The 18,698-nt window shown below is 46.6% G+C and overlaps 1 pseudogene; it reads left to right on the top strand.

Annotated features, from left to right (window-relative positions):
* The first annotated feature begins 2,177 nt into the window (after positions 1-2,177).
* LOC115153652 (transformation/transcription domain-associated protein-like) overlaps positions 2,178-18,698 on the top strand; it is a 46,993-nt pseudogene continuing 30,472 nt past the window's right edge.

The raw sequence follows: 18,698 nt of genomic DNA on the forward strand, positions 1-18,698 counted from the left end.
ACCTCCAATTGACTCAAATTATGTCAATTAGCCTATCAGAAGCTTCTAAAGCCATGACATCATTTTCTGGAATGTTCCAAGCTGTTTCAAGGCACAGTCAACTTAATGTATGTAAACTTCTGACCCACTGGAATTGTGATACATTGAATTATAAGTGAAATAATCTGAATGTAAACAATTGTTGGAAAAGTTACTTGTGTCATGCGCAACATAGACTTCCTAACCGACTTGAACTGTACATGTGGAAGAGGGTGGGGATTAAGCTGCATCCCTGTCTCACCCCCTGGCCATGTAGAAAGAAACATGTTTTTTTGCCTATTTCAAACGCAGGAAGTGTACGAGTTTGCTGTTAATGATAATGTCTAGGATTTTCTGAGGGTTGCTGTTGACTCATATCCCATGGTAGTTATTGGAGTTAAATTTGTCTCCACTGTTGTGGATTGGGGTGATCAGTCCTTGGTTCCAAATATTGGGGAAGATGCCAGAGCTGAGGATGATGTGAAAGAGTTTAAGTATATCCAATTGGAATTTGTTGTCTGTATATTTTATAATTTCATTGAGGATACATTCAACACCACAGCCCTTTTTGGGTTGGAGGGTTTGTATTTTGTCCTGCAGTTCATTCAATGGAATTGGAGAATCCAGTGGATTCTGGTAGTCTTTAATTGTCACACCCTGATCTGTTTCACCTGTCTTTGTGATTGTCTCCACCCCCCTCCAGATGTCGCCCATCTTCCCCATTATCACCTGTGTATTTATACCTGTGTTCTGTTTGTCTGTTGCCAGTTCATCTTGTTTGTCAAGTCAACCCGCATTTTTGTATTCAGCTCCTGCTTTTCCCTAGTCTCTTTTTTCTCATCCTCCTGGTTTTGACAATTGCCTGTCCTGACCCTGTACCCACCCAAATGACCACTCTACCTGACCCTGAGCCTGCCTACCGTCCTGTACCTTTGCCCCTGTTGCTGTAATAAACATTGTTACTTCGACACGGTCTGCATCTGGGACTTACCTTTATCCTGATATTAATAGTTGATTCTAAGATTTGTATTTGATCATGTATATGTTTTTGCTGTTTGTTATTTGTTTTAGGGCCAAAATATTGGAAAAGTGGTTTACCCATACATCTCCATTTTGGATAGATAACTCTTCGTGTTGTTGTTTGTTTAGTGTTTTCCCAGAAGTGGTTAGCCTCTCTGGGGTATGTGGGACGCTAGAGTGTGCATTCGGATGATCTTCATCAGAATGCACTCCCAGGAATCCCAGTTCCAGAATAAATGTTTGTTTTGTTTGATAAAGTCCATAATTTATGTCCAAATACCTCCTTTTTGTTCGCGCATTTAGTCCACTACTCCAAATGCAGGAAGCGCATGCAAAATGTCACGACGAAAAGTAAAAAAAAGTTTTATTTACGTTCGTAGAAACATGTCAAACGATGTATAGCATCAATCTTTAGGATGTTTTTATCATAAATCTTCAGTAATATTCCAACCGGACAATTCCAATGTCTTCAAAAAAGAAAAGGAACACAGCTAACTCTCATGTCAGTGCGCGCCACTGAACTCATGTCATTTTCTCAGTCGTCTACTTCCAGGACCTCTTGTTCTCTTCCTATTCACAGTAGAAGCATGAAACAACGTTCTAAAGACTGTTGACATCTAGTGGAAGCCTTAGGAAGTGCAAAATTAATTCTAAGTCACTGTATACTGTATAGGCAATCACTTGAAAAATTACAAACCTCAGATTTCCACACTTCCTGGTTGGATTTGTCTTAGGTTTTTGCCTGCCATATGAGTTCTGTTATACTCACAGACATCATTCAAACAGTTTTAGAACCTTCAGAGTGTTTTCTATCCAAATCTACTAATAATATGCATATCCTACCTTCTGAGCCTGAGTAGCAGGCAGTTTACTACGGGCACGCCTTTCATCCGGATGTCAAAATATGGCCCCCTACCCTTGAGAAGTTAATAAACGATTGTGCCACTGGGACTTCCTTGCTCTCCTGCTCCTGATTCCTGCACCTCCCTCCTCCAAGGAGGCAGGTAACAGAATCCCGCACCAACTAAATGGAGTCAGCAGGAGCTGACGCGCTCTCCACTTCCATGGATGAGCGCGTGCAACACCACACCACCGTTCTCCACCGTCTCGGGACCACAATGGATCAATTAATGGCGACGATGGAGAGATGGGAGAGGGGTGGCCTGCCTATCCCTCCACCAGCCACACCCCAACCAGCACCACCACCTTCTTCGGCGGCATCCGGCCCCAGCAGTATTCAGCTCACGCTCCCGAGGGAGTATGATGGGACAGCTGCCGGGTGCAAGGGTTTCCTGCTCCAGCTGGAGCTTTACCTGGCAACCGTTCACCCGGCTCCTTCAGGAGGTGAGAGCGTGAACGCCCTCGTCTCCTGCCTGTCAGGCAAAGCTCTGGAGTGGGCCAACACGGTCTGGGATGGACCAGACTCGGCGAGGGACCACTACCCAGAGCGGCGGGTGAGCGGCTGTTACATCTACGGCAGGAGACGAGGAGCGCACAAGACTTCGCTCTGGAGTTCAGGACCTTGGCTGCCGGCGCAGGGTGGAACGACAGGGCCCTGATTGACCACTAGAGGTGCAGCTTACATGAGGATGTCCGCAGGGAGCTAGCATGCAGAGACACTACCCTCACCCTGGACCAGCAAGTGGACATGTCCATCAGGTTGGACAACTTGCTGGCTATGCTCAGGCGTCCGGATCAGGTCCTGTTGGTCCCACCTCCCAGCGCCTCCGCTCCAACCCCCATGGAGTTAGGGGGTGCTGCAGCGAGAGCGATCAGAGGAGGAGCCTCCTCCTGCATTGGGTGTGGTCGGAGAGGGCACACTGCCGACCGGTGCTGGAGGAGCTCGTCTGGGAGTCGAGACGGCAGGCCGAGCACTGTTCGGACACCCCAGGTGAGTCAGCACCAGGCTCACCCAGAGCCCCCTGTTGGTCACATGTATGTGTTAATTTCTTTCCCTGAGTTTTCCCCCAATTCCCAGCATAAGGCGCTAGTAGATTCAGGCGCAGCGGGGAATTTCATGGACCGCGGTTTCGCGCATAGGTTAGGGATTCCCCTGGTTCAGATGGACAAACCCTTCCATGTGCACTCCCTAGATAGTCGACCGTTAGGGTCAGGGGTGGTCAGGGAGGCCACGGCTCCACTGGACATGGTTACGCAGGGGGGTCATGAGGAGAGAATTAGTCTCTTCCTCATTGATTCTCCTGCGTTTCCGGTGGTGCTGGGGTTTCCCTGGTTGGCCTGTCACAACCCCACTATTTTGTGGCAACAGAGGGCTCTAAAGGGGTGGTCAGAGGAGTGCTCAGGTAGGTGTGTGGGAGTTTCCATCGGTGCAACGACGGTGGAGAGTCTCCACCGTGCGCATTCCCCCCGAATATGCCGATTTGGCTATCGCTTTCTGTAAAAAGAGGCCGACCCAATTACCACCTCATCGACGAGGGGATTGTGCGTAAACCTCCAGGCAAACGCAGCACTTCCCAGGAGTCACGTGTATCCCCTGTCACAGGAGGAGACGTTGGCTATGGAAACATATGTCTCTGAATCTCTGAGGCAGGGGTACATTTGGCCCTCCACATCACCCGCCTCCTCGAGTTTCTTTTTTGTGAAGAAGAAGGAGGGAGGTCTGCGTCCGTGCATTGACTATAGAGGTCTAAATTCTATTACGGTGGGGTACAGTTACCCGCAACCTCTCATCGCTATGGCGACTGAGTCATTTCACGGAGCACGCTTCTTCACAAAACTGGATCTCAAGAGTACGTATCACTTGGTGTGTATCCGGGAGGCAGATGAGTGGAAGACAGCGTTTAGTCCCACATCTGGCCATTATGAGTACCTTGTCATGCCGTATGGGTTGAAGAATGCCCCAGCCGTCTTCCAATCCTTTGTAGATGAGATTCTCAGGGACCTGCACCGGCAGGGTGTGGTGGCTTATATCAATGAGATTCTGATATATTCCGCCACCCGCGCCGCGCATGTGTCTCTGGTGCGCAAGGTACTTGGGCGACTGTTGGAGCATGACCTGTACGTCAAGGCTGAGAAATGCGTGTTCTTCAAAAAGGTTGTCTCCTTCCTAGGGTATCGCATTTCCACATCAGGGTTGGTGATGGAGTGTGACCGCATTGCAGCTTTGCATAATTGGCCGACTCCCACCACGGTAAAGGAGGTGCAGAGGTTTTTAGCGTTTGCCAATTACTACCAGAGATTTATCTGGGGTTTTGGGCAAGTGGCTGCTACCATTACCTCACTGCAGAAGGGGGGGGCGGTGCGCCTGTGGTGGTTGGCTGAGGCGGACAGAGTGTTTTGTCGCTGGAGGACTCTGTTTACCGAGGCTCCCGTGTTGGCTCATCCGGATCCCTCTTTGGCATTCATAGTGGAGGTGGACGCATCCGAGGCTGGGATTGGAGCCGTGCTCTCACAGCGCTCGGGCGCACCACTGAAGCTCCGCCCCTGCGCTTTCTTTTCGAGGAAGCTCAGCCCGGTGGAGCGAAACTATGACGTGGGGGACCGGGAGTTGCTGGCTGTCGTAAAAGCTCTGAAGGTGTGGAGACATTGGCTTGAGGGGGCTCAACACCCTTTCCTCATCTGGACTGACCACCGTAATCTAGATTACATCCAGGCGGCGAGGAGACTGAACCCTCGCCAGGCAAGGTGGGCCATGTTTTTCACCCATTTCAGATTTACGATATCGTATAGACCAGGTTCCCAGAATGCTAAGGCAGACGCACTGTCCTGTCTGTAAGATACAGGGGAGCGGTCCATCGATCCCACCCCCATACTTCCGGCCTCTTGTCTGGTGGCGCCGGTAGTGTGGGAGGTGGACGCGGACAATGAGCGAGCATCTCGGTTGGAGCCTACTCCACCTCAGTGTCCAGCTGGACGGAAGTACGTCCCACTTGGTGTCCGCGATGGGTTGATTCGGTGGGCGCACACGTTACCCTCCTCTGGTCATCTGAGTATCGATAGGACAGTGCGAAGCCTTAGGGGGAAGTACTGGTGGCCCACTTTGACTAAGGACGTGAGGGTTTACGTCTCCTCCTGTTTGGTGTGCGCTCAGTGTAAGGCTCCTAGACACCTGCCCAGAAAGAAGTTGCAACCCCTCCCCGTTCAACAGCGGCCTTGGTCACACCTATCGGTAGAATTCCTGACTGATCTTCCTCTGTCCCAGGGTAACACCACAATCCTGGTCGTTGTGGATCGGTTTTCTAAGTCCTGTCGTCTCCTCCCTTTGCTCGGTCTCTCTACGGCCCTACAGACTGTTTAGGCCCTGTTTACACACGTCTTCCGGCACTACGGGGTGCCTGAGGACATAGTTTCTGATCGGGGTCCCCAGTTCACGTCCCAGGTTTGGAGGGTGTTCATGGAGCGTCTGGGGGTCTCGGTCAGCCTGACCTCTGGTTTTCACCCCGAGCGTAATAGGCAGGTGGAGAGAGTGAACCAGGATGTGGGTAGGTTTCTGCGGTCATATTGCCAGGACTGGCCAGTAAAGTGGGCGAGGTACGTTCCATGGGCAGAGATGGCCCAGAACTCACTCCGCCACTCCTCAACTAACCTTTTGCCCTTTCAGTGCGTGTTGGGGTATCAGCCGGTCCTGGTACCATGGCATCCGAGCCAGACCGAGGCTCCTGTGGTGGAGGATTGTGTGAAGCGCTCCTGAAAAGGGCCGAAGGGCGGCAGAAAGCGAGCGCTGACCGCCACCGCAGTGAAGCCTCGGTGTTCGCACCAGGGGACCGGGTCTGGGTCTCGACCCGAAACCTGCCCCTCCGCCTGCCCTGCCGGAAGCTGGGTCCGCAGTTTGTGGGGCCATTTAACCTCTCTGGGCTATGTGGGACGATTTCGTCCCACCTACGTAACAGCCACTTCAATCCAGTGGCGCGATTTTTGAATCGTTAGAAATGCTATAACTTCAATTTCTCAAACATATGACTATTTCACAGCTATTTAAAGACAAGAATCTCGTTAATCTAACCCCACTGTCCGATTTCAAAAAGGCTTTACAACAAAAGCAAAACATTAGATTATGTCAGCAGAGTACCCAGCCAGAAATAATCACACAGCCATTTTTCAAGCTAGCATATCATGTCACATAAACCCAAACCATATCTAAATGCAGCACTAACCTTTGATGATCTTCATCAGATGACACACCTAGGACATTGTGTTATACAATACATGCATGTCTGTTCAATCAAGTTCATATTTATATCAAAAACCAGCTTTTTACATTAGCATGTGACGTTCAGAACTAGCATTCCCACCGAACACTTCCGGTGATTTTACTAAATTACTCACGATAAACGTTCACAAAAAGCATAACAATTATTTTAAGAATTATAGATACATTACCCCTCTATGCACTCGATATGTCCGATTTTAAAATAGCTTTTCGGATGAAGCACATTTTGCAATAATCTAAGTACATAGCCCGGCATTACAGGGCTAGCTATTTAGATACCCACCCAGTTCAGCCTCCACCAAAATCACATTTCCTATAAGAAAAATGTTCTTACCTTGCTTGTTCTTCATCAGAATACACTGCCAGGACTTCTACTTCAATAACAAATGTTGGTTTGGTCCCAAATAATCCATCGTTATGTTCCAACAGCGACGTTTTGTTCGTGAGTTCTAGAATGCTTCTTCGCGGTGTCGCGCATGGCGCATTGGCGTGTCAAAAATGTCTAAATATTCCATTACCGTACTTCGAAGCATGTCAACCGCTGTTTAAAACCAATTTTTATGCCATTTATGTCGTAGAGAAGTGTTAATATTCCGACCGGGAGTATGCATTGAGCCTAAACAGCCGAATAAAATTTCTCCTCAGAAGCGACTCATGCACGAACATCATTGAAAGGTCCTCCGAGCATCCACTTACAAAAGGCGATAATATATTTCAACCTGAGGTTCCCTCGTAAACCTTCAGTTATTTCGCGGGCTCTGAGAGCCTATTGGAGCCCTGGGAATTGTCACGTTACAGCTAAGATCCTTACTTTTCAATAAAAAGAGGTAAGACGCACGACTCCTTGTCAGACAGGGTACTTCCTGCTTGAAGCCTTGTCAGGTTTTTGCCTGCCATAGGAGTTCTGTTATACTCACAGACACCATTCAAACAGTTTTAGAAAATTCAGAGTGTTTTCTATCCAAACCTGAACAATAATATGCATATTCTAGCTTCTGAGTTGGTGTAGGAGGCAGTTAAAAATGGGAACATATTTTTTCCAAAATTCTCAATACTGCCCCCTATACCAAACAGGTTAAAGTCCTGAGGAGAATAAACGAGGTGTGTTATAGGTTACAGCTCCCCCTTATTACCGTATTAAACCCTCGTTTCATGTGTCTCTCCTCAGGCCGGTGGTAGCTGGTCTGCTTCAAGAAGCTGAGGTGCGGGAGATCCCTCCGCCCCTCCTGGACATTGAGGGGGCCCCGGCGTACGTAGTGCGTTCCATACTGGATTCCAGGCGTCGGGTGAGGGGCCTGCAGTACCTCGTGGGTTGGGATTGGTACGGTCCGGAGGAGAGATGCTGGGTGCCGGTGGAGGACGACTTGGACCCATCTCTGCTGAGTGAGTTTCACCCCCTCCATCCGGATCGCCCTGCGCCTCGTCCTCCGGGACGTGGGCATGGTTGACTTGGGAGGGTGTTGGGGTGTGGGCATGGTTGACTTGGGAGGGTGTTGATTGGTTTGGGTGGGGGATGTGGTTGGTGGTGCTGTGGTCTGGATGCGGGTCCTCTCGGCGGGAATCCTCTATGTGAAGGTCCGGGGGGGTCCCGCAGGTCTGGTAGAGTGTCGTGCTGGTCTGGACGGAGTGTCTGTTGATCCATTGCTCCTGTGTGAATTGTTGGGGCTGCGTTTGAAAGCGATGTCCTTTAGGGTGCGGGCGAAGGTGGGCACTGCTGCCTTGCATGGGTGGACCTGGTCGTAAAGACTGTTCAAGTCCAGGGTGGAGTGGTGGTCAGGTAAACATTTGGTTTTGAGGCACAGTCACGGGAAATACTTGCGTTTACCCGCTGTATGGTGGCAGGGTGGAAGTCTTTTCGTGGTAGCAAGGTGGAGATAACCGCTTGTGCATTGGGGAAAGTAGAAGAAGCTTTTTCAATCACTCCCTTGAGTGCTGTGGCCACCGTTTCCTGCTGTGCTCTCAGGTCGTTTGTGCCTGTGTGTATTATTATGTGGCTGGGTGACCCTAGTTAGTCCTCAGACAGAAGGTCTAGGGTGCGCTGGGTGTTTGGACATCAGAGTTTAGACACTCTGTGTTTGGGAAAAAGTTTATTTTCTTGTATATATTTCCCGTTTGAGTCCATAAGGAGTACAATCTGTGTTTTTGTCCTCAGTGGGTGTGGGGCTGTTGTCAGGAGGGCTATCAGGGTGGTTGACAGGGAGGGTGCTCAGAGGAGGTGGGATCCCCTGGGCTTGGGGTTCTTCATTTGTCTGTTCTGCTGTGATGTTGACGCTATGGTCAAGGTCTGGGGTGGACTGTTCTGCTATGGTGCCAAGATTTTTGTCGAGAGCTGAGGCAGGCTGTTCTGCTGGCTTCTCTGCGGGGGTGGCCACCTTTCTAATGGGTTGTTCTCTGTCACAAGATATTCCCCTCACCCTCTCCTCCAGCACTCTGATCCTCTCCTCGAGTGCTCTGTTCTTCTCCTGCTCCTGCTCTTTCTCCTGTTGATGTTGTCTCACCACAGTCCAGAGTGCAGATATGTTTTTTTATTTTTTAGATCACTTTTATTTAAGCAGGTAGGCTAGTTGAGAACAAGTTCTCATTTGCAACTGCGACCTGGCCAAGATAAACGCATAGCAATTCAACACATACAACAACACAGTTGCACATGGAATAAACAAAACATACAGTCAATAATACAGTACAAAAAATAAAACAAAAAAGTCTATATACACTGAGTGCAAATGAGGTAAGATAAGGGAGTTAACCTCTGGCGCATGTGGGACGAATTCGTCCCACCTACGTAACAGCCACCTGAATTCGGTGGCGCGATTTTTGAATCGTTTGAAATACTATTACTTCAATTTCTCAAACATATGACTATTTTACAGCTATTTAAAGACAAGACTCTCCTTAATCTAACCACACTGTCCGATTTCAAAAAGGCTTTACAACGAAAGCAAAACATTAGATTATGTCAGGAGAGTGCCCAGCCAGAAATAATCAGACACCCATTTTTCAACCTAGCATATAATGTCACATAAATCCAAACCACAGCTAAATGCAGCACTAACCTTTTATGATCTTCATCAGATGACACACCTAGGACATTATGTTATACAATACATGCATGTCTGTTCAATCAAGTTCATATTTATATCAAAAAACAGCTTTTTACATTAGCATGTGACGTTCAGAAAAAGCATACCCCCCGCAAACTTCCGGGGAATTTACTAACAGTTTGCTAAATTACTCACGATAAACGTTCACAAAAAGCATAACAATTATTTTAAGAATTATAGATACATTACTCCTCTATGCACTCGATATGTCCGATTTTAAAATAGCTTTTCGGATGAAGCACATTTTGCAATATTCTAAGTACATAGCCCAGCCATCACGGGCTAGCTATTTAGACACCCACCCAGTTCAGCCTTCACCAAAATCACATTTCCTATAAGAAAAATGTTCTTACCTTTCCTGTTCTTCGTCAGAATGCACTCCCAGGACTTCTACTTCAATAACAAATGTAGGTTTGGTCCCAAATAATCCATCGTTATATCCAAACAGCGACGTTTTGTTCGTGAGTTCTAGACACTATCAGAATGCTACATCACGGTCGTGCGCATGGCGCATGGCGTGACAAAAAATGTATAAATATTCCATTACCGTACTTCGAAGCATGTCAACCGCTGTTTAAAACCAATTTTTATGCCATTTATCTCGTAGAAAAGCGATAATATTCCGACCGGGAATCTGTAATGAGCCTAAACAGCCGAATGAAATTTCTCCACGGGGGCGAATCGTGCACGCGCCTCATTCAATGGTCCTCTGATCGGCCACTTACCAAAGGCGATAATCTGTTTCAGCCAGAGGCCGCCTCGTCATCGTTCAGGTTTTTCCCGGGTTCTGAGAGCCTATTGGAGCCCTAGGAATTGTCACGTTACAGCTAAGATCCTTACTTTTCAATAAACAGATGCAAGACGCACGACTCCTTGTCAGACAGGCCACTTCCTGCATGAAACCTTGTCAGGTTTTTGCCTGCCATAGGAGTTCTGTTATACTCACAGACACCATTCAAACAGTTTTAGAAACTTTAGGGTGTTTTCTATCCAAACCTGAACAATAATATGCATATTCTAGCTTCTGAGTTGGTGTAGGAGGCAGTTAAAAATGGGCACATATTTTTTCCAAAATTCTCAATACTGCCCCCTATCCCAAACAGGTTAAGGCAATAAATAGGCCATGGTGGCGAAGTAATTACAATATAGCAATTAAACACTGGAATGGTAGATATGCAGAAGATGAATGTGCAAGTAGAGATACTGGGGTGTAAAGGAGCAAGATAAATAAATAAATACAGTATGGGGATGAGGTAGATAGATGGGCTGTTTGCAGATGGGCTATGTACAGGTGCAGTGATCTGTGAGCTGCTCTGACAGCTGGTGCTTAAAGCTAGTGAGGGATATATGATTCTCCAGCTTCAGTGATTTTTGCAGTTCATTCCAGTCATTGGCAGCAGAGAACTGGAAGGAAAGGCGACCAAAGGAGGAATTGGCATTGGGGGTGACCAGTGAAATATACCTGCTGGAGCGCGTACTACGAGTGGGTGCTGCTATGGTGACCAGTGAGCTGAGATAAGGCGGGGCTTTACCTAGCAGAGACTGGTAGATAACCTGGAGCCAGTGGGTTTGGCGACGAGTATGAAACTAGGGCCAACCAACGAGAGCGTACAGGTTGCAGTGGTGGGTAGTGTATGGGGCTTTGGTGACAAAACGGATGGTACTGTGATAGACTGCATCCAATTTGTTGAGTAGAGTGTTGGAGGCTATTTTATAGATGACATCGCCGAAGTCGAGGATCGGTAGGATGGTCAGATTTACGAGGGTATGTTTGGCAGCATGAGTGAAGGATGCTTTGTTGCTAAATAGGAAGCCGATTCTAGATTTAATTTTGGATTATAGATGCTTAATGTGAGTCTGGAAGGAGAGTTTACAGTCTAACCAGACACCTAGGTATTTGTAGTTGTCCACACATTCTAAGTCAGAGCCTTCCAGAGTAGTGATGCTGGACGGGCGGGCAGGTGTGGGCAGTGATCGATTGAATAGCATGAATTTAGTTTTACATCCATTTAAGAGCAGTTGGAGGCCACGGAAGGAGAGTTGTATGGCATTGAAGCTCGTCTGGAGGTTAGTTAACTTCTATGGGCTAGGTGGGACGCTAGCGTTATGTTATTATGTTAGGAGAGTACATAGACAAAAATAATCACACAGCCATTTTCCAAGCAAGGACATGTGTCAATAAAACCCAAAACACAGCTAAATGAAGCACTAACCGTTGACGATCTTCATCAGATGACACTCCTAGGACATTATGTTACACAATAACATAATGATAAAGTTCATATTTATATCCAAAAACAGCATTTTACATTGGCTCATGATGTTCAGAATATGTATTCCCACCAAAACGGCCGGTGAATGTGCACAAGAATTTACAAAAAACTCATCATAAACGTTGACAAAATATACTGCTCAAAAAAATAAAGGGAACACTTAAACAACACAATGTAACTCCAAGTCAATCACACTTCTGTGAAATCAAACTGTCCACTTAGGAAGCAACACTGATTGACAATAAATTTCACATGCTGTTGTGCAAATGGAATAGACAACAGGTGGAAATTATAGGCAATTAGCAAGACACCCCCAATAAAGGAGTGGTTCTGCAGGTGGAGACCACAGACAACTTCTCAGTTCCTATGCTTCCTGGCTGATGTTTTGGTCACTTTTGAATGCTGCCGGTGCTTTCACTCTAGTGGTAGCATGAGACGGCGTCTACAACCCACACAAGTGGCTCAGGTAGTGCAGCTCATCCAGGATGGCACATCAATGCGAGCTGTGGCAAGAAGGTTTGCTGTGTCTGTCAGCGTAGTGTCCAGAGCATGGAGGCGCTACCAGGAGACAGGCCAGTACATCAGGAGACGTGGAGGAGGCCGTAGGAGGGCAACAACCCAGCAGCAGGACCGCTACCTCCGCCTTTGTGCAAGGAGGAGCAGGAGGAGCACTGCCAGAGCCCTGCAAAATGACCTCCAGCAGGCCACAAATGTGCATGTGTCTGCTCAAACGGTCAGAAACAGACTCCATGAGGGTGGTATGAGGGCCCGACGTCCACAGGTGGGGGTTGTGCTTACAGCCCAACACCGTGCAGGACGTTTGGCATTTGCCAGAGAACACCAAGATTGGCAAATTCGCCACTGGCGCCCTGTGCTCTTCACAGATGAAAGCAGGTTCACACTGAGCACGTGACAGACGTGACAGAGTCTGGAGACGCCGTGGAGAACGTTCTGCTGCCTGCAACATCCTCCAGCATGACCAATTTGGCGGTGGGTCAGTCATGGTGTGGGGTGGCATTTCTTTGGGGGGCCGCACAGCCCTCCATGTGCTCGCCAGAGGTAGCCTGACTGCCATTAGGTACCGAGATGAGATCCTCAGACCCCTTGTGAGACCATATGCTGGTGCGGGTGGCCCTGGGTTCCTCCTAATGCAAGACAATGCTAGACCTCATGTGGCTGGAGTGTGTCAGCAGTTCCTGCAAGAGGAAGGCATTGATGCTATGGACTGGCCCGCCCATTCCCCAGACCTGAATCCAATTGAGCCCATCTGGGACATCATGTCTCGCTCCATCCACCAACGCCACGTTGCACCACAGACTGTCCAGGAGTTGGCGGATGCTTTAGTCCAGGTCTGGGAGGAGATCCCTCAGGAGACCATCCGCCACCTCATCAGGAGCATGCCCAGGCGTTGTAGGGAGGTCATACAGGCACGTGGAGGCCACACACACTACTGAGCCTCATTTTGACATGTTTTAAGGACATTACATCAAAGTTGGATCAGCCTGTAGTGTGGTTTTCCACTTTAATTTTGAGTGTGACTCCAAATCCAGACCTCCATGGGTTGATAAATTGGATTTCCATTGATTATTTTTGTGTGATTTTGTTGTCAGCACATTCAACTACGTAAAGAAATAAGTATTTAATAAGATTATTTATTTTATTCAGATCTAGGATGTGTTGTCTAAGTGTTCCCTTTATTTTTTGAGCAGTGTATATAACAATTATTTAAAGAATTATAGTTTGGCCCTGTCCGGGGGTATCATCGGATGGGGCCACAGTGTCTTCTGATCCCTCCTGTCTCAGCCTCCAGTATTTATGCTGCAGTAGTTTATGTGTCGGGGGGCTAGGGTCAGTCTGTTACATCTGGAGTATTCTCTTGTCTTATCCGGTGTCCTGTGTGAATTTAAATATGCTCTCTCTAATTCTCTCTTTCTCTCTTTCTTTCTTTCTCTCGGAGGACCTGAGCCCTAGGACCATGCCTCGGGACTACCTGGCATGATGACTCCTTGCTGTCCCCAGTCCACCTGGCCATGCTGCTGCTCCAGTTTCAACTGTTCTGCCTGCGGCTACGGAACCCTGACCTGTTCACCGGACGTGCTTGTTGCACCCTCGACAACTACTATGATTATTATTATTTGACCATGCTGGTCATTTATGAACATTTTAACATCTTGACCATGTTCTGTTATAATATCCACCCGGCACAGCCAGAAGAGGACTGGCCACCCCTCATAGCCTGGTTCCTCTCTAGGTTTCTTCCTAGGTTTTTGGCCTTTCTAGGGAGTTTTTCCTAGGGAGTTTTTCCTAGCCACCGTGCTTCTTTCACATGCATTGCTAGCTGTTTGGGGTTTTAGGCTGGGTTTCTGTACAGCACTTTGAGATTTCAGCTGATATACGAAGGGCTATATAAATACATTTGATTTGATTTGATTTGATAGATAGACTACCCCTGGATGCAACCGCTGTGTCAGATTTTAGAATAGCTTTACGGAGAAAGCTAATTTTTCAATATTCTGAGTATATAGCTCAGCCATCACGGTGAGCTATACAGACACCCGCCAAGTTCGGGGCAACCTAAACTCAGAATTAGTATTAGAAATATTCTCTTACCTTTGCTGATCTTCGTCAGAATGCACTCCCAGGACTGCTACTTCCACAAGAAATTTTGTTTTTGTTCCAAATAATCCATATTTATGTTTTGTTCGTGCGTTCAGATCACTTATCCAAAGGCATAACGCGCGAGCGCGGAACCAGAGACGAAAAGTCAAAATGTTCCATTACCGTACTTAGAAGCATGTCAACCGCTGTTTAAAATCAATCTGTATGGTATTTTTAATGTAAAATTGCGATAATATTCCAACCGGACAATAGCGTATTCATTCAAGGAGAAAAAGAAGGAACAGCGTGCTCGCCTGACCACGCATATCCAATCCCTTTGTTGCCAGGCAGTCCACTCAGAAACTGAGCTCCTATTATCTGCCCAGTGACAGGAGAATGCTCAAACCACTTTCTGAAGGCTTTAGACAGCCAATGGAAGCCTTAGGAAGTGCAACGTAACCCCACGGATACTGTAGTTTCGAAAGGGACTAGAAAGAAGAACTACAATTCTCAGATCCTCCACTTCCTGGTTGACTTTTTCTCAGATTTTTGCCTGACATATGAGTTATTTTATACTCACAGACACCTTTCAAACAGTTTTAGAAACTTCAGAGTGTTTTCTATCCAAATCTACTAATAATATGCATATTCTAGTTTCTGGGCCAGAGTAGTAACCTGTTTAAATTGGGTATGTTTTTCATCCGGCCGTGAAAATACTGCCCCCTAGCCCAGACAGGTTAACACAGTGTCCGAAGAGGGGCCAGAAGATCAGAGAATCACCAGCAGCAAGAGAGACATCATTGATGTATACAGAGAAGAGAGTTGGCCCGAGAATTGAACCCTGTGGCACCCCCATTGAGACTACCAGAGGTCCGGACAACAGGCCCTCCGATTTGACACACTGAACTCTATCAGAGAAGTAGTTGGTAAACAGGCGATGCAATCATTTGGGAAACCAACGCTGTCGAGCCTGCCAATAAGAATGTTGGGATTGACATAGTCGAAAGCCTTGGCCAGGTCGATGAATACGGCTGCACAGTAATGTCTCTTATCGATGGCGGTTATGATGTCGTTTAGGACCTTGAGCGTGGCTGAGGTGCACCCATGACCAGCTCTGAAACCAGATTGCATAGCGGAGAAGGTACGGAGGGATTCGAAAGGGTTGGTAATCTGTCTGATAATTTAGCATTCAGTCCTTATAAAGTAAAATACAGTTGAAGTTGACGTTTGCACTCACTTAGGTTGGAGTCATTAAAACTCGTTTTTCAACCACTCCACAAATTTCTTGGTTTTGGCAAGTCGGTCAGTCTCATTTGTCTCATTTGTGCATGACACAAGTCATTTTAGTCTCATTTGTGCATGACACAAGTAATTTTTCCAACAATTGCCAACAGACAGATTATTTCACTGTATCACAATTCCAGTGTGTCAGAAGTTTACATACACATACACTTGACTGTGCCTTGAAACAGCTTGGAAAATTCCAGAAAATGATGTCATGGCTTTAGAAGCTTCTGATAGGCTAATTGATATCATTTGATTCAATTGGAGGTGTACTTGTCAAGGCCTACATCCAAACTCAGTTCCTCTTTGCATGGGAAAATCAAAAGACCTCAGAAAAAAAATTGTAGACCTCCACAAGTTTGGAGCAATTTCCAAACGCCTGAAGGTACCACGTTCATCTGTGCAAACAATAGTACGCAAGTGTAAACACCATGGGACCACGCAGCCATCATACCGCTCAGGATGGAGACTCACTTGGTGCGAAAAAGTGTAAATCAATCGCAGAACAACAGAAAAGGACCTTGTGAAGATGCTGGAGGAAACAGGTACAAAGGTATCTATATCCACAGTAAAACGAGTCCTACATCGACATAACCTGAAAGGCTGCTCAGCTAGGAAGAAGCCACTGCTCCAAAATCGCCATAAAAAAGCCAGACTATGGTTTGCAACTGCACATTTCTCCAAAAAGATCGTACTTTTTGGAGAAATGTCCTCTGGTCTAATGAAACTAAAATAGAACTGTTTGGCCATAATGACAATTGTTATGTTTGGAGGAAAAAGTGGGAGGCTTGCAAGCCGAAGAACACAATCCCAACCGTGAAGCACGGGGGTGGCAGCATCATGTTGTGGGGGTGCTTTGCTGCAGGAGGGACTGGTGCACTTCAAAAAATAGATGGCATCATGAGGGAGGAAAAGTATGTGGATATATTGAACCAACATCTCAAGACATCAGTCAGGAAGTTAAAGCTTGTGTGGGCAGAACTGAAAAAGCATGTGCGAGCAAAGAGGCCAACAAACCTGACTCAGTTACACCAGCTCTGTCAGGAGGAATGGGCCAAAATTCACCCAATTTATTATGGGAAGCTTGTGGAAGGCTACCTGAAACGTTTGACCCAAGTTAAACAATTTAAAGGCAATGCTACCAAATACTAATTGAGTGTAGGTAAACTTCTGACCCACTGGGAATGTGATGAAATAAATATAATCTGAAATAAATCCTTCTCTCTACTATCATTCTGACATTTCACATTCTTAAAATAAAGTGGTGATCCTAACTGACCTAAGACAGGGAATCTTTACTAGGATTAAATGTCAGGAATTGTAAAAAACTGAGTTTAAATGTATTTGGCTAAGGTGTATGTAAACTTCCGACTTCAACTGTATATATTCCTATTCATTGAATCTCTCTCTCTCTCAGCAACACCTGTGGTGGTGGTGATAACCCACAATGGAGGCCAGCGCAGCTATGGCTGTGTGAGTATGAACACACAGGAAGAGTCCTTGACACACACACCCTGACACCACCTCAATGTGGCCTGCTCTACATGAGAAGTGAGTGGCCATATTACAATTAATGATTAATTAGGCGCCAGCCAGAGAGCAGAGCCAGTAGCAATGCTACCGTCTCGCCTCTCGTTATCTCTCTGACAGATAACCTTGTAAAGGGACAGAAAAGGTGACGCGGTGCCTGCCCACCTCTGCACAAACAGCATCCATTATCTCCTCATTTTGTCCTCCTCTTTCTCCGCTCTTTAAACCTAGTGGTAATAACGTGTAAATTGGCCCTCTGTTCGATTGCTTCTCCTCTTCTCTTTGAGGGGCCTGACATCAAGGCCACCGCGACCACCAGGTCAAACACACAGGAAAACAGTTAGAAAGGACAAGAGGATGAGGTGTAGGGAGGATACAGAAGGAAGAGGGGTGACGGGGAGAGATTTGGATGATGAAGAAATAGTGAGAAGGGGAGAGGGGGATGAGGAGGGACAGAGAGAGGTAGAGGGAGGGATACAGAGGACAGCACAATTATACCTGTTTGTTTAACCAATTTTCCATTTTTTTCCTGTTCAGGAAAATTTGATTTGTTTTCGAATTCTTTGTGGGTCTGTGTAATCTGAGGGAAATATGTGTCTCTAACATGGCCATACATTTGGCAGGAGGTTAGGAAGTTACAACATAACTTCCATAACAAAGCAATCACCTACAGAGAAATTAACCTGGAGAAGTGCCCCCTAAGCAAGCTGGTCCTGGGGCTCTGTGGGGTCTGTTTGTGTTTGTGAACAGAGCCCCAGGACCAGCTTGCTTAGTGGGCTAATCTCCAGGTTAATTTCTCTGTAGGTGATTGCTTTGTTATGGAAGTTTTGGGAATCGCTTCCTTTTAGGTGGTTGTAGAATTTAATGTCTCTTTTCTGGATTTTGATAATTAGCGGGTTTCGGCCTAATTCTATTCTGTATGCATTATTTGGTGTTTTACGTTGTAGACACAGGATATTTTTGCAGAATTCTGCATGCAGAGTCTCAATTTGGTGTTTGTTCCATTTTGTGAATTCTTGGTTGGTGAGCGGATCCCAGACCTCACAATCATGAAGGGAAATGGATTCTATAACTGATTGAAGTATTTTTTGCCAGTTCTCAATTAGTATGTCGAATTTTATGTTCCTTTTGATGGCATTGAAGGCCCTTCTTGACATGTTTCTCAGATCGTTCACAGCTTACCTGTGGCGCTGATCTTTAGGCCGAGGTACAGTGAGGGAAAAAAGGATTATTTGAACAGTGAGAGACTGAATAACAACAAAAATATCCAGAAAAACGCATGTCAAAAATGTTAGAAATTGATTTGCATTTTAATGAGGGAAATAAGTATTTGACCCCCTCTCAATCAGAAAGATTTCTGGCTCCCAGGTGTGTTTTATACAGGTAACGAGCTGAGTTTAGGAGCACACTCTTAAAGGGAGTGCTCCTAACCGCAGCTTGTTACCTGTATAAAAGACATCTGCCAACAGAATCAATCAATCAATCAGATTCCAAACTCTCCACCATGGCCAAGACCAAAGAGCTCTCCAAGGATGTCAGGGACAAGATTGTAGACCTACACAAGGCTGGAATGGGCTACAAGACCATCGCCAATCAGCTTGGTGAGAAGGTGACAACATTTGGTGTGATTATTCGCAAATGGAAGAAACACAAAAGAACTGTCAATATCCCTCGGCCTGGGGCTCCATGCAAGATCTCACCTCG

Source organism: Salmo trutta, chromosome 18 (genome assembly GCF_901001165.1).
Source record: "Salmo trutta chromosome 18, fSalTru1.1, whole genome shotgun sequence".
In the NCBI taxonomy this organism is placed as follows: Eukaryota; Metazoa; Chordata; class Actinopteri; order Salmoniformes; family Salmonidae; genus Salmo; species Salmo trutta.